Here is a 21,008-nt window from a genome sequence, read left to right on the forward strand (position 1 = left end):
ACAACACCTCATTGCCAGGAACTGGTGGAGTGAAAGAGTAGGGGCAGTGCCAGCTCTGTGTTCCCATTGCAGATCCCTTTCCTTACAGGACAGCGGTATCAAAGCAACAAAGGACGAGGCAGGATGCAGCTGACACGGCCAGTACCACTAGGCAGGCGTTTTGCAGCCAAGGCCTGGCATGGTTTGTGCTTCCACCAGGCCTTGGGGGGGCTTAGAGGGAATCTGGGAAACACAGAATCACAAAATGATTGAGATGGGAAGGGGTCTGTGGAGGTCATCTGGTCTAACCCTTCTGGTGAAGGAAATGCCTCCACCTGTGGGATTAAACCTACAGCAGACAATTGTTTTTGCTATGGTACACACAAAATACGCAAGGTGTATAGGCCCTTGGCCTGGGGACACAGGTCACTGGTTAACCAGGTGCAACACTCAGGCAGGTCTTGACTTTTTCCGGGACTTGACCAGCCCCTGGGCTCTTCAGAAGGACAGATTGGGAGTAAGCATGGACTGGGCAGCCAGCACTGTGAGCACGATTCAAGTTTGACTCCTAGCATGCAGGGACGGATTCAGCCACTTCCCCCACTCCTTACTGCTCATGAAGTCACTCTTCCTTTGCAAAGACCCGTTCTTGCCCTGAAAAACACAGCTTTCCACTGCTGGTGTTTATTTTCCTAGGGGGTTCTCTTTGTGCACTGTCACCTTTCCCTTTTTAATTTCAGCCTCTTATGGACTACATGCTGGTTTGCAAAACCTGCCAATCTGAATGAGTAGCCCAGGGAATACAAGTTCCTATGGGATAAATGCCCTAAATTATGACTCATGGACTAGAATAGTAAAAGCTGATGCATGAAAGGCCCTGGGCACTGGCATACCACTGGTGTTTTAAATTTATCTTCTGCAAATGAGAAAGATGTTTTTCTTCAAGACATACAAAAATATACCAGCTCAGTGCAATCTAAACGAAGTTATGTGGGAACACTGCTCTGCACTGTATTGCCAACCTCTCGTGTTTATGTATAATTTTCCATGGGGCATTCCTGTCTGTAAAACTACTCAGAAGGCTTTCCTGTGGACTCCTTTTGACTGGCAGGAATACTAGCAGCCCTAAGTGTCATGTTGTTCATTTGTGCAGGGTGTTTTTACAGCTATTCAAAAGCATCTGTGAGCCATTTGCTGGCCAAACTGTGGTTCTTCGGTCTCCTTCAGGTGAGGGTCGATGTGTGAGCCTCAGCCTGCCTGGCAGGGGTTGGAAGGCAGCCGTGAGCCCCTGGGCTTCCCTTCAATTGCAAAACTGAGTTAAAAATGGTGACTTCTCACAGTAAAGAAAGAAGCTGTGGTTTTTTTCTTTTTTTTTTAATTTATTTTTTATTATTTCCCTTCTGTTCCCTCTCCTTCTGTGTTTTTTGTGCTGGAGGGAAAAGGGAGGTAAAGAGGCATCTATTTCGTCTATCCATAGGAAGAGACATCTTTGCATCTATTCATAAGGCAGATGATGCATCTATTTCTTGACATTTCACATATGCCTTAAAGTGAAGTGAGGAAAAAGCAGAAAAGTTCAACACTGCGATGTTAGACACAGATGTTCCTGCAAGAAAGGGTGACAAAAAGCATAGTTTTCAGTTATTCACATCTAATATTTGGACAAAATTGCTCTGTGTGACTCACTTACTCATTCGTCTGTTTTACTTGTGTAAATTGAGTCCTATGTCACATGGGCTTCTACGAATAATCCTTCTACAGATTTTGGCTAATATATAGAAAGGCCAAAGAGGTGAAAAAGAATAAAAGGAATTTATAAAAAGGCTCAGACTACAAACAAAGTTTTAAAATACTATACAGCCTCCAGATCATCCAAAATATTCTAAAAATTTCCTAAAGTCCAATGTCTGCTTTCTCAGCCAGCAGAAGAGTTCTTGTGAGATTTCAGCTGTACCAAAAATAAAGTGAGAGCCCAGGTTGGCTTTGGATCCAGTTTACAGAATTGATATGCCTGGCAGATGCAGAACTGAATGTTGAAAGTGAAAACATCTTATATTTGAGCTTCCCATTTTGGCCATCTGTACTTGTGAGATTAACTGAATTGTTTTGTGTTGTGCAATCAAAGGCGCTAGAAAGATACTGGTTACTTTTCATATTTAAGACCACAGCTAATGTGAATCCTATATTGGTCTTGAAATTACATTGAAAAGCTGAAAATGAGCAAAAGGAAATGATGAAACATTCTTATCTTCTCAATTATTTATTCACTTTTCTTCCCCTTCATTTTCACTCCTGGGATAGTAATGAGTTTTACGAATGTAAGGTGTCAGCTATAGGCTTTTCTGTTGAAACCTCTAAATTTATGACTCCTCTGGGCATTACAGGCACGGATAATGCATAATTTACAAACAGACTTGAAACTTTCATCTTCCTTTTCCCACTCCTTTTCAGAGCTTTTTGTTCACAAAGTGATTTGTTTTGCTGTAGCAGAAACCATATGTTCTTCTAAATCTCAGTGGAGTGTAGAGATTCTGCAACACTGCCAGATGTTGCCAAAGAAACTTCACCTGACGTGGGATTATATGAACTTCAGTCAAAACTGTCTTTCTAAAGGACGTGTTTTTCTGTTATTTGGTAGTGAGAAGAGAACAAATCACAGCTGGTGATGGTGTAGATGCTGTCTTGGTATCAGACACCCAAGGTCTTTGCCTTATTTCGGTGGGGCAGGAGCTGGAAGATTTAGTGGGCCACCTCTCAAAAAAGTGGGTTGATAGCTTGTAAATGCTGGTCCCGTTCAGGCATTGACTCTGCTCTGTCACTAAGGAATATCTGACTTACGATATGGAATAAAAGTCTCATTCAGAGTTGGAGTGACCATGGTCACACCAGCTCTTGTGGTAAAGGGTGGTAGAAACATGGTATTGGAACAGACAAATAAGTTATTCTGGTTGAGCTTCTCTCTGTTATTTGATAGTTAGTGTATGACTTGAATTAAAAGGTTTTATGTTCTCCCTAAAAACACTCCTGTAAAAGATATTTAATAAAACATTGGATGCTCTTTTTATTCTAAAAATTTCCTCGGTCTTGTTTGAGTCTCCATGACTGCTTTTTGTTGTGGTAGCAAACCCGAGGGTTTAGGTGCTCTAGGTGTGAGGGCAGGGGATGAACTCTTCTCTTCACCTAAAAGGGAAAAGTTGTGGGACAGCCTCAAACCCAGAAGTACTGAGAGGAAACTGGCAGAACAGGATTGCACGAAGATGTGAATTTGACACAGGAAGTGACACTGCTAATTTATTCTTTAAGACAGTAGGGCTTGATTTCCTAGGTACTTCTTGTGGATTCCTTAGCTTTGCGCTGCGGATGCCCAGCAGTCTGCAGACTACAGCTAAAGCCCAGGGATTTGCTAAATACCCCAGTGGCTGCCATTTGGGCTACACCTAAAGTGAGGTGTCAGTAATCTGAGAATTGTGTTAACTGCGTGGTTTTGCCTCTGCTCCACACTGTGATTAAGACGTTATTTCTTCTTGCAGTATAGCTGGGAGCTGTGTCTTGAGCATTTGCATGACCACAAGGAGATGTGAAGGTCCCAGCTGCGTTACAAACGGAGTCATTCCTCCATACACCATCCCTGGGACAGCTGCGGGGCATGGTATCTGGATGTGGCTCTTGTCATGGGGTTAAGGAAGTCCCCCTCTGCCTCCTCCTGATGGCTCATGGACACATTGTGAAACCATCTGTCCAATGAACCTTCAGGCTGCTTCAGACCTGACCCTGAGGCTGTACCAGCCCTATCTTGCTGCCTCTGCCTTCATTCCTGGGACACCGGAGCTCTGGCTCTCGCTCCCAGATTCCTGCAAGCTTCTTTGTTGAGCTTTCCTTCCTTTTCTCCTGCTCCACATGCCCCTCATGCCTCCTTGCAAACAACATACTTTTCCTGGGTTTCAGGTAGCCCTTTGTCCCACGTGGATTTCACTTCAGCATTTTCCCCTGAGATTTACCAGGGTTGACCTTGCCAAGCCTGGAGATGTGGGTCCCAGTGACAGAGCCTTGCTTTCATAGCAGCAACTCTCAGCTCCACGTTGACTGGTGTTGGCCATCAAAACTGACATTTTGGTTTTCTGTGTTTCATCTGGACATAACTGCTGAACCCAGTATGTTGTGGTAGGACCCCATACTATAAATGATGGCAGAATACACTGCGATTTGGCTCACTCTCTTGTTTGATTTGTTCTGCTGTATTGAGTTACACATTGTTCAAGGCCCAAGGCTTCTAGCACAAGTGAAATATATAGTTCAAACAATGTGCTGTGAGGTTAAATGGAGGTTTAAGTGCACACAATCACACATTATAAATCAATCCCTCAACATTGCAGAAAATATCATTAATATGGAAGCCATGTCTTTTTTTTACTGTCATATCTAGTTCACGTAAGGAATCTTTCTGACATATAGGATTGTTGGTTATTTTTTTAACTTAAAAATGGGGTAAAGTTTGATAGCTTTATTCAGCAGTGCACCGCGGAAATGCAGCAAATCAGCACAAATATACAGCCTGTCACAGTCATTTCTGTATAAAATATGACCCGCAGTTTTGAAACATATGGTTACACAAGTTTTAATTTAAGTGCCATCCTCTTTAGTCAGCAAAATAAGGTCTGGCTTGCCTGCGGGAAGTGGAGTCAGCACCTTCACCTGCTGAAGTGAAAAGGCTCCCCCAGTGACTGGTGTTGGTTTACACCCTTGGTGCACAACTGAACAAAACCATGAACCTTAGCACTCGATGCACACAGTGGAGACCCAAGAGCCTTTCCTATATCTGAAGGCTTCTAGAAATGCAGCTTATCATATTTCTCATGTTCGCACACCCTGTGGTCCCACCGCCTGAAACCCCCAATGTGGATAACCAGGTGCACCCTCATGCTGGAAACAAAACAATTTTCCACTAACACTTGTTTTCTATTTTGCCTCTCAGCCACGATGAAGAGAGCCCTATACTGTTCCATCTTGCCAAATATATATATATCTTGTCACAGCCTATTTTCCTGATGGATTGGAAAAATTTAAAAGCCTTCCTCAGTCCTAGAAAGGAAATAATAATTAGCACCTACAATAGGAAACTATCATATCTTTAGGAGGAGTGGAATAGGGCTTGTCCTCCCACTCCTGACAGCTGCTGTTGGGAGACATTTCTGGGCTGTCAGAGACTATCTTTATGAGCAGATTCCCTTGTAAGTCTTCATTGCCCAGACCAATAGGTCTACACTTGGCATCTGTTTTTCCCTGTGATGATTTTTTTCTCCTTTCTCACTGCTTTTCCTGCCTAATTCATTGACTGCTGTCTCCCTCTTCTGATATATTTTTTTCTCTACTTTTATTCAGTCTTTATTTGGCGAGGAAAAAGATTTGGGAGTAAAAGAAATGTAGATCCATCCTAGTTTTTTTTAACAGGATTTCCTGGAGTTTTGACAAGGGATAAGTCTTCTTTGGACTGGGTAGAAAGGGTTAACTGAAAGATGCAGATAGGATGGCCACTTGAAAGACAGATATTTCCCTGTAGAGAACATTTTGCAGAGCAGTGCTTGTAAATATGAGGAGAAATGTATCCATAAAGAGTTCACCCAGGCTTTCCCAGCACACTGAAAGTGGATCATCTGACTTTGTTTAAAATTTTTTGATCCAAAGAGCAGGAGAACATTTCACTCACAACGACCATCTACAACTGTGCTTGAACCTTTGACACTGGAAACTGAGGAAATTAAACCAGCTGCTACCAGTTTCTCCTGAGTCAGAAAGATGTAAAGCCTGCAGAAACACAAAATGGTCTTTTCCCTCATATTTCATTTTCTAAAAAGAAAAAAAAAAAAAGGAACTATTTTTGGAAGGGGGAAAATATCTGTGCTTGCATTTCTGTCTGTAATCCAATGTGTGATTGATAAGGGGCTGGTGTTTTAAATTGTTATCATAGCAAACTCAGTGACTTCTGAAGTCAGAGCAGGGCTGGAATGTGGCTGATCCCTTCTGCTGCCTTTGTCCTGTGCTGAGCCGTGCCCTGCCAGTGAATTGCACAGTATCTTAAAATGACCTTCCATTCAGGCTGTATAAAGATACTTTTAGTCAACTGGTAGAAGCAAGTGACCCCCGACCTCCCGATTTTCGCTGTGTGCATGGAGGCATTTTCTGCTGCTGATGGGTGGTCCCAGTAGACGGTGGCCACAGATGTCTGCTCCTGATAAATCCAGAGCTCAGTTCATGGGAGGGGACCTGTCACTGGATTTGCTAGAGTGAAATATGTAAGCTTATAGGCAAGTGTTTCTGACGGCCTTAGGCTCCATTGTTGGCTGTGAGGACTGAAACCACCTGACGGTGCCTTGCACTGTTTTGGGACAGGTTTTGGTGCCCCCCTGAAGTTCTCCCACCGCTGTTGTGCTCCTGTGCTGGGGACATGGCTGCAGTGCATGCAGGTGGTGGGCAGGGACCATGCCCTCCGCCAGGCTCACTGCAGGGGCAGGATTCGCCCCACTGTGCTGTGCTCGGCCCCAGGCAGAGCTCCAGAGGTGGGGTGCATGTGTTGGTCACATGGGATCGGGACCTGTGCTATGATTATCCCTCCTCCAAGGGCTTCACGAACACCTCTGAGCTCCCCTTGCCCTGAAAGCTGCTTTGTGTATCTGGCTGAAAGTAACCGTGACACCGTCCATTTCACAGTCAGCCTGGTTTATTTGTCATTATGACTTTCTTGCACTGGAAATCTTCAGCTGAGAGCCCATTCTCAGCACAAGGTCTGTTTTTTTTTTTTAGGTCATAGCACCTTTTCAGAGCGGTTAGCCAAATCACTGTCATCGCTGGCTGGGACAGCTTATTTAACTGCACCCATCCCTCTTGCCCATCCTCTTCTCCTTGCTCACTTCCTTTCTTCTGGTGCCAGTAATCTCTATGAGCTATTGTGTGCTGCTCAGTGGCAATAAATATTAATAAAGGTATATCACTTTACTTCTGGAATAGTGGGAGAGGAGGTGAGCGATGTACATTTTACTTCTTCAGAGGCTTGGCTCCCTTTGGCATGCCTTTTCCTCCCCAAAGAATTGCCAAATTACACTCTGGTCTCCCTTCCCAGATGAACTACATCCTCACATCTGTCTGGCTCTGCTCCAACCTGCTCCAAGTCAGGAGGAGCTGGGAGAAAAGTTGAACATGCAAATTGAAAATGTCAAATTTTGGCTTTATTTATTACTAGTTTTGTAGAAAGAAGGAAGTAGAAGGACTTTCTGTCAGAAGAGCTCACTATTACTCTTTCATTGAATAAATGAACCTCTGGATTGAAGTAAATGAGTGCTTGGGCAGCTAAGGGAGACCAAAAGAGCAGAACTATAGGAGCAATCTCAGTTGTGTTGGGAGAGTGCAGCACTGGGAAGTGCATCTTTAAATGGATGAAATTTTTGGACCCTCGAAGTTGGTGGAGAAGGAACAACAGCAGAACTGGGTGTGTTTTTACACTGAGACAGTTGTGGTAGGACTTGAGAAGCAAAGGTTTTGGAATATCATGAGATATCAAAGTGAAAAACAAATTAAGGTCAATGACCTGAGGGGAGGACAGGAAAAGCCAAGAACCATAATGCCGTAGAAATACAGGAAACAGCTGAAAAACCTCTCTCAGAAAGCTGAAGAGCTAAGAGCAGCTGACCTAAAAACAGTCAGAGCATGAACCAGTTTTGAGGTGTACAGTAATATTTAAGGCAACACAATGCTAGAAACAAGGATTAGCACTGAAAGAAGCACTGGTCTATAGGATTTGTCTCCACTAACAGACTTTGTGAATTATGTTTTAGTAAATAATAGGAAAAGAGAAAATCTGTGTAAATGCCAGAGGAAAAAAAAAATGCTCCTCACTAGGTGAAGAAGTAATACCTGCCGGGAGGGAGGTCATCAAGCACACAGTCCATGGTGAGACAGAAGACAGATTTCCAAGAGGTTAAGGACTGTCTCTGCCAGTTTATCATGAGCTATAGCAAGGTGCATTTCTACTCCCATGAGGAGAGAGGGATTGAGTGATTTTACAGCCTCTATTTCAGGTAATGGTTGGATCAAACCCCAGCTCTTCCTGTGTTGTTTGTAGATTTCACAGCTAGTGTTAAAATACACACCCCTCTGATTTGCAGATCTGTGTGGGTCTGTGTTGAAACGGCTGATGTTCAGGGTTTAAGTTTGGTTTAGTGCACTTAAGGTTATCTTCTCTTTAGGTTTATTTTGAACTCAGGCCTTTCCATATGGGTGCTTTATACTGCACTGACCCAGTGTTTCACCTTTGAATTACACAATTTCTGTTTGAACGATACAATTGGATGGGTACACCTTACGTTAAAATTGGGAACATTTGTTTATGCAAATTTAACACACCTCTTGGCAGATGCAATTTCTGTGAAGGGCTTTTGGGGTGCCTGAGGTGTTATGCTGAGAATGTAATGCATGTCATACAGCAAGAGTGTTTTACATAGATGATGTTTTGACTTGGGGCAGACCAGAAGAAGGCCAGAAGTGCTTGGATAAAAAAAAGCAACAAGTATTAGTTGTTCTGTATCAAATGAAAAGCATATGAAGGCCCCTAGTGACATGAAAGTCATTCATGTATGAGCACGAGTGTGCAAAGAAGTCCGAAGGACATGGGAAATGCACATTGGTTGAGTTTGAGAAATGGAGGAGGTAATGAAAAGTTCCAGAGTTGCGGTACAATATTGGTTATTGGAAGCTAAATTATCCATAGCTGCTCCCAATGTGTGTGTTTGTTCAGTTTTCTTCCAAATGTGTTGTAAACCTGGAGACAAGCAACTTGTCTGACACAACAGTAAAGAAAAAAATGCCACTTGCCACCTCTAAAATACAGTGCTAACACAGAGGCAGAGAATAAGGCAACGGGCTTAGCCTGGTGGTGCAAAGAAGTTCATGTTCTTATTTATTGAAGCTGAAATGTTGTCTGAAATGGACCATAAATCATTTACTTCCATTGCCAGTTTGGGTCTGTCCAGCACTCTGCCTAGAACAGTGAGATGATTTTTAACTGCAGAGATGTGCTTTGTATACCTAATGCAAACCTGATGGAGAGGTGTTAATGGCAGGCACCTAATGGAGCATTTGATAAAAGCTGAGAGAAGTCCACAGTATGTGTCACTTGAAAAAATACCTCAGAGTCTTAATTGAAATATGGATTATGATACCTGCAATGAAAACCTGTATGAAGTCATTAGCACAAGAACAGTATTCTTCTAGCTTCCCCCACCCATCCAGGGAAGCAGATCCTTCTAATAAAGGGGATCTTCTCTAAGACAACAGCAAGGTGATTCATAAGGAGTTGAAGAAAATGTGTTGAAAAAGACAGATGAAAGTTACTTAGCGATGGAACAAGAGACAGGTTAGAGATTTCTAATGAATGATGATACTGAGAAAGTGTTCGGGGCTTGTTGCATATGTCAAAAACGCAGACCACACTGAGCAGAATGGTATTATATTGGCCTTCCAGGGAAAAATAGGAACTTAACTATTGATAACTGCTTAATGGAATTGTGAAAATTGTTTGAAAAATGTCATAATATAATGGCAGTTCTCAACAAGTGAATGTATTTGAGAAAAAATGTTTTTTAATTGAAACTTTAACAAGACATTCTGTTTTTAGCGTCTTTCATATTTTTCCTATTTTTTTTCTTTACTTTTCATGAGCTGATTTAAGACTGATTTTAAAGATTGCTTATAAACATCTGTCTTTAAAATATATTCAGACAACATCATTGATACAGGTGCGACCAGAGAGGCAGATTATGCTATTGTTGTTGATACTGTTAAGGTAGATCCCTTAGTTAAAGAGTAGTTCCTGGAAAGCTTCTATGGGGCAAAGTCTACTGAGTTAATCACTGCACTTAACTAAATTTGGATTTGAAATAACGGAGAAGGAGTATAATTATATATTTCTCTGTCTGATTCTGAAGTCCTTACTCACAGAAGTAGAATGACTTAAATCAATGAGACTATTCACATGAATAAGTATTAATCATATGAGTAATGAGAAAGGGTTGAAGGGTCATTATTAAAGTTGCTAGGAAACTTTGCAGCTGCTTCACATGGCCCAACTATTATTATATTTCCCCAGTCACTGCTTTTAATGCAGTAGTGATTAATTTAACTATGGTGATACTGACCCCATGCTGGTTTGTGCTCTGTTCGAACCCCCTCTAAATGTTGTCTTGAGGACTGAAGTGGGTGTAAGAGGTGTGCAGGCCAAAGCCCTCCACATGTGGTACATTCCACCCTCTGCCGGTTTCAGATTTCCTTTCTTAAGAAAATTGTCTTGGCGCCCAACACGGAGTTTCCAGTTCCCACCCCATTCTTTACATCCCTGTCTGAACATATCGGTTATCTCACGCTATGGCACACAGGGTGTGGAAGTATTTATAGCTAGCCGCGGCTATCAGGAGAGACTTGCAGTGCTATCCTCAGTTCTTGCACATAAGCCTATATTAATTACTTCCTTTCCCAGTCCCTGCAAAAGTAAGTCCACATCTTCCAAAATAGCAGCGGCCTTGAAGCCAAATATGCTCCCAGGTGTTTTCTTCCCCCCTGCATCTACAGCCAACAGAATGTCATTCCTGCTGCCTATGACAGCCCAGAGACTGACCCTACTTATCCATGATACCATTACCAGAAATTTCCATTAGCCTTGAAGCTGAACGATCCCACAACCCATTGCTTCACTTCTGAATTTTCCTTCTGAAGGGACAATTGTGGCCGCATCAAAGCCATCCACTTTTGTTGTATTGAGGAGCATGGCATACTGAATGATTTGTGTTATGGTAGGTTTTTTTAGAAGCATAGGAAAATACTTCCAAGCCTCTATTTTTCCTTTTTTTTGTTTTTAACTTATTGTTACCCCAGCCTCTGATATATATATATATATGAATATATGTATATATATATATATATATATGTATGTATTTTTGATACATTATTGTCTTTGGTCACACCATAAGAAGAGCCTAAGAAGAGTGAGACACTTTGGCTTTGGAATTTCGTACTTTAGTCTGAAGCATGTGGCCACACCTGGGGACCCAGTATATAGTGCTATCTTGCACCAAGTTATGTAAGTTTACATGTATCTTCACTTACCTTCTTTGCAGGCAGATGTTTGCTTCCAATGATATTTTCAGTTAATGGGATTTTGTGAGCTTGTACCTGCAAAAGCAAATAGGTTACCAGGAGAAACAAGTCATTAAGCAAAAGACAAAACAGTATGGTGGAGAAGAAGTGGTTCTCTACTCCCACTAAGCCAAAGGAGGTTATGAGTATGAATATTGATGAGAAATCCATTAAAAAAAAAAAAAAAAACAGACATCAGAGGAGACATGACTGAATCTAAAAGTAAAAAGCCTGGTGACAGCTTTCCTCGTCTGTCCTCCTGGCAGTGATCCATTGCATGAAAGAGCACTTCTCCTGCACAACATCAGCACTGCTTGAAAGCAAAACCCGAGCTACAGAAAGCAGATTTAGACACCGTTGTTTTTAGAGTGAAAGGTGGGAAAATGTCAATTCTAGGCTCTTTACATGCAAAACAATTTTCCTGTACTTCTGGCTAGATTAATTCAGCTAAGTGAACTGTCAAAAAGCACACCATTAATTCCACTGTGATAAATACAACACATCAGAAAAAAGTAAGCTTATTTCAAGCCTTGCATGCTTTGTGGAGCTGGGTAGACTCCGGATCCTTCACCACTTCTAAGTTTGTCAGTAAAGGTGTTGATCAGTGTGAGAAGCAGCCTGACATCCATTCCGTGCCTTTCTTCTTCACCCTGGTTCAGGAAAGAACTCAACAAAATGTTCAGCTCTAATCGGGTATTCACACTGTACTCATGCATGCACATGCTCATATACTTCTCTGATTAAAAAAAATTTCCTGAAACAAGGTCTGGGAGGATGTAAGTCCTGCCATGGACTGGAAAGGGCAGGTTGAACATAGCAGGTTAGAATTGTCATCATTTGCCATTTTGAAAAATTTTCAACAAAAAATGGTATTATTTTTTCCACCTGTGATTTAACTTAGTTACCTCCTTCAGTGACTAAAAGTGAAATGTGCTTACCACAGTGGCAAACTTAGGAGACCTGAGCTCAAATACCTGTTTTGGTGTGTCCCCATGCGATTTTGGAGAGGTCAAAAAATGTACACATGCTAGAGCTCCCTGAAATAACTGTCACTGCACTAACCTGGTATGTGAGTGAAGTTAGCTGAGGAAATGCAGAATTCAGCACAACCTAAGAAGCCGAGCAAATTAGTCAGGCTATCACATATCTTTCTTCCACAGAGTGTTCACATGGACATTTGTTGTCTTGTCTTTTCTACAAACAAGTGTTTTGTGTCTGGAGTGGAAGAGGGATTTCTTGTTTTAGCATGTAGTATCTCCATTTTCACAGGGGTCTTTACTTGATTTTTTTTTTCTCTTCGGTGTGCTTTAAGATAGTGTTTTTTTTTCTTTTTTTTTTTTTTGTCCATAAATATTTCCTCATTATCAGTGCAGCGTGACTTGGCAGAAAACCAGTGCAGAATGTGTTAGTAAAGAAAACAGCTGTTCAATGCACATAAGTGTATGGAAAAACTCTTCCTGAAGTCATGTGGGATTGGACATCAGATCATCTGGACATTACAACAGAAGAAAACTAAGAAAGGACAATGATACTAAGTACTCTTACCATAGGCAGTTAATGTATACTGCCCTGGACAACTTGCTGTCGTCTTACCAATGAAAATACTTGTGTAAGAACAAGAGGAAAAGGAAAATGGAGAGTGAAAGGAAAAGGAAATGGAAAAGGAAAAGAGAAAGGAAACCTACAAAATAGTGTGGACGGTTCCCGCACTTGATGCTCATTAAGTACCTCAAAAGATGGTAGACCTCTGCCAGCTTGCCCACGGAAAACATTATTTCCAACTCCAGATGTGTTTTTTCTTATTCAAGTTTGCACTTAGTCTTTCTTCCCTCCTCCTTTCATGAACAATTTTCTATCAAGCCATTATTGGATGAAACAGGTTAGCTGTTTCCAACAAAGAAGGAAGGAAACAAGAAAACTTCTTTTCATGGGAAAGAGCTTTTTAAAGAAAGGCCCATCCCACCGGCATAAATCAACAAAAAACAAATGTATTCATTTAAGTAGTCAGAAAGTCCTAATATGTCATCTTGTCATATACAGCATTCGGCTGCTTTAATAGTATTATCCTTTTCTGTTTTTAGAAAGGAGTTCATTTCACTGAGCTTGTAAAGTACAATATACTGTATTAGAGGTTTCATTATTCACAGGGACCAAAAGAAAGAAGAAAGATCTTTCCACACATGATTAATACCTCAGCTGAATATCACGTGCTGGATTTGGGCCATTCATCAGCAATTTAACATCTGCAATCTGGCCATGGTGAGTCACTGCTAACATCATGAACAAATCATGGATGCTCTGTGGTCTTAACATGGTTTATGGGCCTTGCATGAAAAGAACATGTGTTCAGCCTGTGGATGAAATGAGCATGGTCTAAATTAGATGCAAAGGAAGTTACAAAAAGGAGCCTTGCCACTTATTTATTTATTAAGTAGACGTATCTGAGGTGAGGAGTGTTTGGGGAAGCCTGGCTTTCAAACCTTCCCTAATAGGGTAAGGTTAGAGGGTAGGAACCAGCAGGATTTAACAGAAAAAGAACAATAGAGACCAATAAAGCAAATTGAAGTGATTAAATGCAACATACAGACACATGTTTTAACCTGTAAGGCGCACAGAGTTTTTGATGCTAAATGTAGTTTCATTTGGTCTCACTGACTTAATAAGTTACCAAGAGGTAGAAGAAGCTGCCCAGGGAATAACCTGATGGTACTCTTCTCCTGCGTAGGCTGATACTCATCTGTAGCTACACTGGAACCTGCTCCCTTATGTAGGCAAATTTCCGTGTCACGATCTGGGCATGCTGACAGCAAGCGGTACATCTCCATGCTGACTCAGGTCCTGCCTTTACCCTTGATTTCTGCTCCAGACCTGGACACCCACAGAGGTGCTTGTGTTGCCAGCCTCCTTGTTCGTGCCTCCTGGGACCTCTGGGACAATGTGCTCAGGGACAGCCCTCACCCATGGGGTTTTCTGCCTTCCTGGCTCCGACAAAAGCAGAATTTGTTGTCCATGTCACAGAGTCCAGCGAGTCATTTGAGCCTTTTCTGAAGAGGAAAGTGAATTTAGATGGGGAAAATCTTTTTCTTTCTTTGGTGTTTTGGGGATCATTGCTGTGGCTGCTGTGTCAGCTTAGATATACTCTGCGAAACATGCCTAAAGATACTGACTACTCCTACAACTTCATTATATGATACATGCTCTGGAGATGCAAATAAATGTATAAATTGGGACATGTCTGTTTGGGGCTGCAGAGATGTGTGATTCCTAATTTTAATTCTTACCCACTCATGAAAAACAAATCGGACCCAACCCATACTCCTGCTATAGTTTTATCTCTGCCTTCCCAGAAAAGCAGTGCAATAGATCCTTCAGGGTAAACCAGTCAGGATCACTTTCTAAAAGTTGAGTTGATTGGCAGATTCTTGAGGGGAACATGAATAACTTTTGTAAATTGCCTTCAAAAGTAGCACAGGATCTTTCAGTCAATTTTAAGAGAACTGTTTACTGTTGCATATGGCAGTCATTATTTGGAATAATAAACCCACTGAGAATCTGAACAAGCATGGGCCAACAGATGGGTCATCTTGCTTAGCAATTTAAGCAAGTAATTTATTTCAATCACTAGGACAAAGCACTCGGAGATTACTAATTCCATTCCAAGACACGTGCAACAAAGTGCCACAGCCTTTCTGAATTTTGCAGCCATTATGGAAATGTACACCTGCTCTTTGGGATGTGGGACCATTTTTTTGCTTGCTTGGAGCAATTTGTTTGATTTCTTACCAAATAAAACTATTTTCTGATTCACATCAAGAGAAGGTAGGAAATGAATGACTGCAAAGATGTATTACAAGATAAAGTCACCTGGTTTGGGAAGTGCTGTACAAAGTATCCCTGCCTGTGGCATGGGGGTTGGAGCTAGATGATCTTTAAGGTCCCTCCCAATCCAAGGCAAATTCTATGATTTTGTGAAAATCTGAACACTAAGCAACAGAAACATAGAGAAACAGTTGGGTTATTTTCAGTAATATTTGTGCATCCTATCTTCCTCTGAAATGATTAGAGCTTTATCAGCCAGGAACAATGTGTAAATATATACATCAGTTTCTTGTAGCAACAAAACAGAATTTGCTACCATATGCTTTGCCAGTTGCATAATCTACTGAGGTCTCCTGTTACCCCTCTTTGAAAATAAATATTCAGCTCCCAAAAGTAGTGATCCAGAGAATATGAAGTTGGCTGTCATCCCAACAGGACAGGCAGTTCAGACAGCACAAGGACCTTTGTAATGTCGCACAAATGTTTTTCTGCTGTGACTTGGAGCTGCCATCATCAGGGTGACTGAAGGTCCATGGGGGGTCCCAGAGTGTTGATGTGCCCAATGGGTGAGTGCAGCTCAACTCACCACCAAGAATGCCTTGTGTAACCTTTGCTCACCAGTCCAAAATGAAAATCTACTGTGAGCACGTCCGGAGCCCTAGCCAGAGACATGCAGCATCACTCTAAGAGAACTGAGTGCTACCTCAAACAGTAGTCCCTTTAGTGGGACAGCACCATTTCAGTGGCAAAGGTTGGACTTGATGATCCTCGTGGGTCCCTTCCGACTTGGGATATTCTAGGTTTGCTGGCATATGTAAATTCTGCAAGAGAAAGATCTGCTTTGTACACAAACAGGCTTTTCAAAATAAGCCCCCTCCCCTGGGGCTTCATGGTGCTGGCACGCCTGGTGGCTTGTGGCTGTGGAACAATGCAACTGGTGGTGGTTATGAAGCAACATGAGTGGTGTGCCAGAGCTGCTTCCATGAAAACTTCCCCTAAGTGCTGCAGAGCACCCAGGGCTCTCCAACAGCAGCATTGTGTGATCATGCTGACACAGGTCGTGTTCAGCCTGGTGACCTGGTTAAGAATTAACCAGGTCTTGAAAAGCATGGTGAAATCTGCTCTGAGCTGTCTCAGCTCTCTTCATGAGCCTTCTGAGCTGGTGGAAAATGCAGTGAGATACATTTATCTAGACTGCAGTTCATTTAAACCTCCACCCAGCTGGCAAGGAGATCGTTAAACCTCCATAACTTGATTGTGTGCCTGGGTTTTACGAAATAGCAAGCTCTTGTAAATACATGGCATGTTTACCTAAAGCTCTGCAGTATGATCAATGTTGTCACATAAAACGTAGCTACTGATATTTCATTTTGAGACATGAATATGGAATGAATTATTAAAATGAATTCCAAAGTTGCAATATTTACTCATTAGCTGATGTACTATATGAGTAGGCATAAAACCTGTCACCAGTACGATGGCTAGGGATTAAACAAATTGTGGGGGACCTGTGAAGAGATGATCCTTCCTCCATGTCTGCTTTTGAGAACAGCTTATGGAGTCTTAAATGGCCATCTGAAGCAAAAAGTCCCCCCTAATAGATAGAAAGGTAGAAAAAGATTAGCCATTAAAAAAAAGCAAACTAACAATGCATGTCCCAGTGCAAATTGGCCTGAATGGCTACATTTTTGTCAGAAAGAAACAAATTGCTGCCAACCTTTTAAAAATCAAAATATTCTGCTTTGACATTTTCAAAATGACTTTTTTAAATGTGTAATTTCACAATAATTATTTCATAAAGAAACAATTGAATTGAAAAAGCCTGGAGACAGCCTTTTGTTCGACCAGAATCAGAATGAATTTGTTTGTTTTTCTTTCACCGAGAACGATGAACTATGACTGGGTTTGGATTGACCTGGAACATACTCCATCTGATATTGCTGCTTTTATAAAATTCAGCTGCTGAGGGGAAGCGACATGGCACCAATCTGTCCCCTGCTGCCTTGAGGACACATCCGCGGGGACACATCTGAGCCATTCTCAGGGTGCCCAAGCCTTCCTCACCCCTTTGTGTCCCAAATGTGACCATGTCCCCTGGGCAAATATTACCAGGAGAGGAGAGCAGTGGGAATGGATGCAAGCCTGTGAGCCCTGACCAAACCACTCCAATGCCAAAATGGAAATTCCTGTTGGGAAAAGCTGATTTTGGATGTGGCGGTGGCTTAGCTCTACTTTCCCTTTTATCTTTATTATTTCAGCCATGCTTCTGCGTTTTCTAAATTCTTTGGCTATGGCACACACTCAGCATCCCTGGCCCTTACATTCAGAGCCTTCTCATGCTTCCAGTCCATTTGCAGTGCAAAGTTTTAATGTATTTAGAAAAGAAAAAGTTCCAGATGTTTAGCAAACTATCAAAATACACTGCCTTTTCTTTTTGTAGGAAACTTTTCACTACCTGATAAAAACCTGTTTTCTTAGCAAACAGATTCTATGTCAGCCAGAGGTGTGAAACCTTAATAGAAAAGTACCGTATGCCAGTTTGGGAGAGAAAAAAATTCCAACAGTTTCCAAGTGTCACTACATACTTTCTAATTTTCACTTAAAAAATGATCAGTATATAAGAATATTAAAACAACGTGTGGTAAGAAGGCAAAACAAAATTCCAAATTTAGTATCAAATATATAGATGGATTTTTAGTTACTTTTATTTTTATTTTTTTAAATTCAAAACAGAAAAATGTGCAATTCACAAACTACAGGGTTGTTTCAAACTTAGGCTGAGTGAGTCCTTACAGGGATAACATAAACTAGTGCAGTTAACGGTGCAAAAGGAGCAGTGAGTTGCAGGGAAGAGGCTTCTGATGAGCACGCATCCCATTAAGGAGCCAGAAGTGCGAGTTACATGAGAACATTTCCTGCATCTTTTATTATAAATGTTGAGAGGCTGGTAAATCGACTCAGCAAATAACTTCTCCGCACAAACATCCCATGTCATGACAGACAGAAAGCATTTCATAGGGAGTTCTTCCTACAAGAGGAAGGAAGGCATCTCCCCAGGCACAAGCCTTTACTCCAGCTGCCATTCGCAGCCTTAAGGGAACAGATACTGGAGGGGTGCCTTGAGACACAGTGGTATAGCAGTGGGAAAACTTGTCACCTCTGTCTGACACAGGTTTAGATTTGTTTCCTGACCACAGATTTTCATTTCACATCTTGGTCTCTCCTCCAACCCTTCCCCAGCTGCAAGCTCTGTGCTGCCCCAGCCACCACTTGTTTTGGTGCATTTGCAGGGTGTGAAAGAGTTGTGGATCTGAAGGAGACTCTCTCTGAGCTGTGCCAGATGCTTGCAGGTTGGGGGTGGATGTCACTCTTGAAAAGCTGAAGGCCAGATGGCAGTGTCTCCAAAAATGCTGGGTGCTCTATTACAAAGACTGCCAGTGCTGCTGGGCTGCCTCCCGTCCTGCACGCGTGACCTGCAAGGCAAGAGGACAGTATTTTTGCATGTAGTGTGGGCATTGAATAACAAGCACCAATTTGATGTTGGTAGGGAGCCCAAGAAGCCAGATCCCCTGCTTGGAGGCGCCCAACAGGAATTAGGGGGATAATGAATATACGCGCTGGCAGACCACACAGGCTGCTCTGATGACTAGCCTCCTGCTAACAGACAGGCTTTTTGCCGGGAGCCAAATTCCTTGGTACATATTGTTCTGCCGTGTTACAGGGATTAAAATCACCTGCTGTATTTGAAGCTCTCAGGATGAAAGGCTTACTGACCTATGTGGGGTGATGTCCCTCACAAAGGGCTGGTGGTTGCTGATCTCTTTTTGATTAGCTAAATATCAGTTTATGTACAACTTTTCTTTTATTAGTTTTAAGCCACAAGTTTACCTTTCAGAAGCTGTATTGTTATGTCATTTTAAATCTATATTTCAGTACATTTTTGGCATGATTATGAGTTCCTGTGTCACTGTTTTAGGGGGAAAAGCAGTAAGCAGTTAAACACAGGACTATATTGAACTCATAAGCGTGTGTACTGGAAAGCTTAGGAATGCAGCCAGACCCACTCACCACTGCCTAAATAACAAATAGCAGTGAGCTCTTCAACTTTAGAGTAGAACCACAGCTCTTCCTTTGAAAACTAAACTTCAGAGAAGGCTCTGGGGAGTTTTGCTGACAATGACATCCGCCATCTGCTTTCTCTTGCTCACCTCCGGTCTCTGCTCATGCACATGAGATGCAGGTGTGGAGCCAGGATGCATTTTTGGTTACTCCTCTTGCCAAATCCAGAGGGGTGTCTGCTAAGTTGAAGGAGGAGGCATCTGGCCACTGAGCTTGGGTCACACTGGCAATGAAGAGCTCTGAGCATCTGCAGCCTCCCCTCCATGCAAGCTTCCCTGCAGGCTCCAGAGAGAATGTATGTGCGTACAGGTAAAAACCTCTCCTGGGTCTAAAACGAGACTTAGTAGGGGCAGACACTGTTTGCACTATGGAGATGACAGAGAATCAAGTGTTGGGTGAGATAGATTTGAAGTAGAAAGGCATAAGCAAATCAAGCAGAGTTACGCAGACTGCACATGTCTGCGTGAGCTGTAGCTAAAAACACAAGACAAAGCACGGGGGAAGATTACTTCATTTTGCACTAGGTTGCATATGAAACCAAATAACAGCAGGGTTACCATCTTGAGTAAGTATCATAATAGGAAATGAATGAACCATCAAGAGCAAACAAAAGGTCTTGTTTAGTAGGAGCAGGACACAGGAACATGATCTGTCTTGGCGCTAGAAGGAGTGATATAATCATTCCTTTGGCACTCCTTTGGTGGTAAAGATAACAGAGTAGTTGAACAGAAATCAGTTATCTTTTCTATGAGGAGTGGCAGTGTGTTGGTAGTATGTTGGCTGAATGTGGTGGTATATCACAAATAGGAAGAAAAGGCGCCTACAGCACCTGTAATCATAGCAAGCTAAGATACATCCACCAATGGAGTAAAAAAAATACCTAGTTTTTGATCTCATCAGAAAGAGCACAGTCCCCTGGAAAGGCAGAGACCACATCTACTGAGGAAAAGGTGAAGTCTATCTTTTAAAGGTGTCAGAAACTCAGAACCATAAACTTTCTACAGCTCAAGCCTGAAGCAAGCTCCTTCATCTGTGTAGACAAGGTGGGTTGGCTCTTGATCCCACAGCCATAAGCAAAACCCCAGATGCTGGTCAAGGTACAAAAAAGACACATTACCTTGCTTAGTATAAGCCCACTGGAAGAAATTAAATGTGTAAGAGGATCATATTCCGTTACTTCTGAGTAAAGACCTTACTGAAAGCAAATATTTTTTGTGTGTGATGCATCAGCAGGGTTTTGGCACTCTTCTTAGGAGAAACACAGAACGCCATTATTCAGATTTAGCACCTTATGCATGTAAAAGAAAGAAACTGTTTCCCCTGCCTACTGGTTGGGTTGTGCTTGGCACCTACGGCAGCTCATTGGGAAATGCAACAGGTTTGTGATAGTCTAGAGGTTACTAGTGTCTACTCAGGTGATGCTTTGCTTTGGGGAGAAAAACATAAAAAGGGGCATGATCAGAGGATCCTAGCAGCTTTGGAGTGAGCCACAGCTGCTAGATGAAAGCTAAACAAACACCACCAGCATCATAGAAGGAGTGCATGTGAGTGAGCAGGTAACAGAGTGCAATGAGAGACCATAGTAAGGCCACGACTGTTATGAACACAGCTTCTGAATAAGCAAAAAGGTGTTACAGAGATTCTGAATTAGGCAGGGAAATGCAGGTCTTAATTTAACTACATGAAAGAACAATCAAATATCATAAGGCAGACAGAAAATTTGCTATAGGTCTGGTGATAATGAAGGAGTTAGAGACCCTACCTCTGAAGTTTTCTGACAATAAGCACAAAATTAAGATGTCTGCACTCCCACAGTGAGGGTATTAGGCCTTCCTGGAGCCTAAAAAGCACTGCTGCTGCTGCCTTGCAGAGTACCCAGTGAGCAGTGTGGCAATGCAGAGGCTAATTGATTG

General features: G+C 42.1%; 2 long non-coding RNA genes across 2 annotated transcripts in view; both read right to left on the bottom strand.

Moving 5' to 3' along the window:
* Positions 1-262: 262 nt before the first annotated feature.
* Positions 263-21,008, bottom strand: part of LOC310894433 — a 70,388-nt gene continuing 49,642 nt past the window's right edge. The window contains exons 2-3 of the long non-coding RNA XR_014579904.1: positions 11,128-11,193; positions 263-1,585 (exon numbers count right to left, since the gene is read on the bottom strand). This is a non-coding gene — a long non-coding RNA (uncharacterized lncRNA). The remainder of the gene's footprint in view (positions 1,586-11,127; positions 11,194-21,008) is intronic.
* Positions 18,106-20,997, bottom strand: LOC310894428. The gene is made up of 3 exons (XR_014579897.1): positions 20,858-20,997; positions 19,185-19,377; positions 18,106-18,449 (listed from the first exon to the last, which is right to left on the bottom strand). It is a non-coding gene; the product is annotated as an uncharacterized lncRNA (long non-coding RNA).

Source organism: Anser anser, assembly GCF_964211835.1.
Source record: "Anser anser genome assembly, chromosome: 2".
Classification (NCBI taxonomy): Eukaryota; Metazoa; Chordata; class Aves; order Anseriformes; family Anatidae; genus Anser; species Anser anser.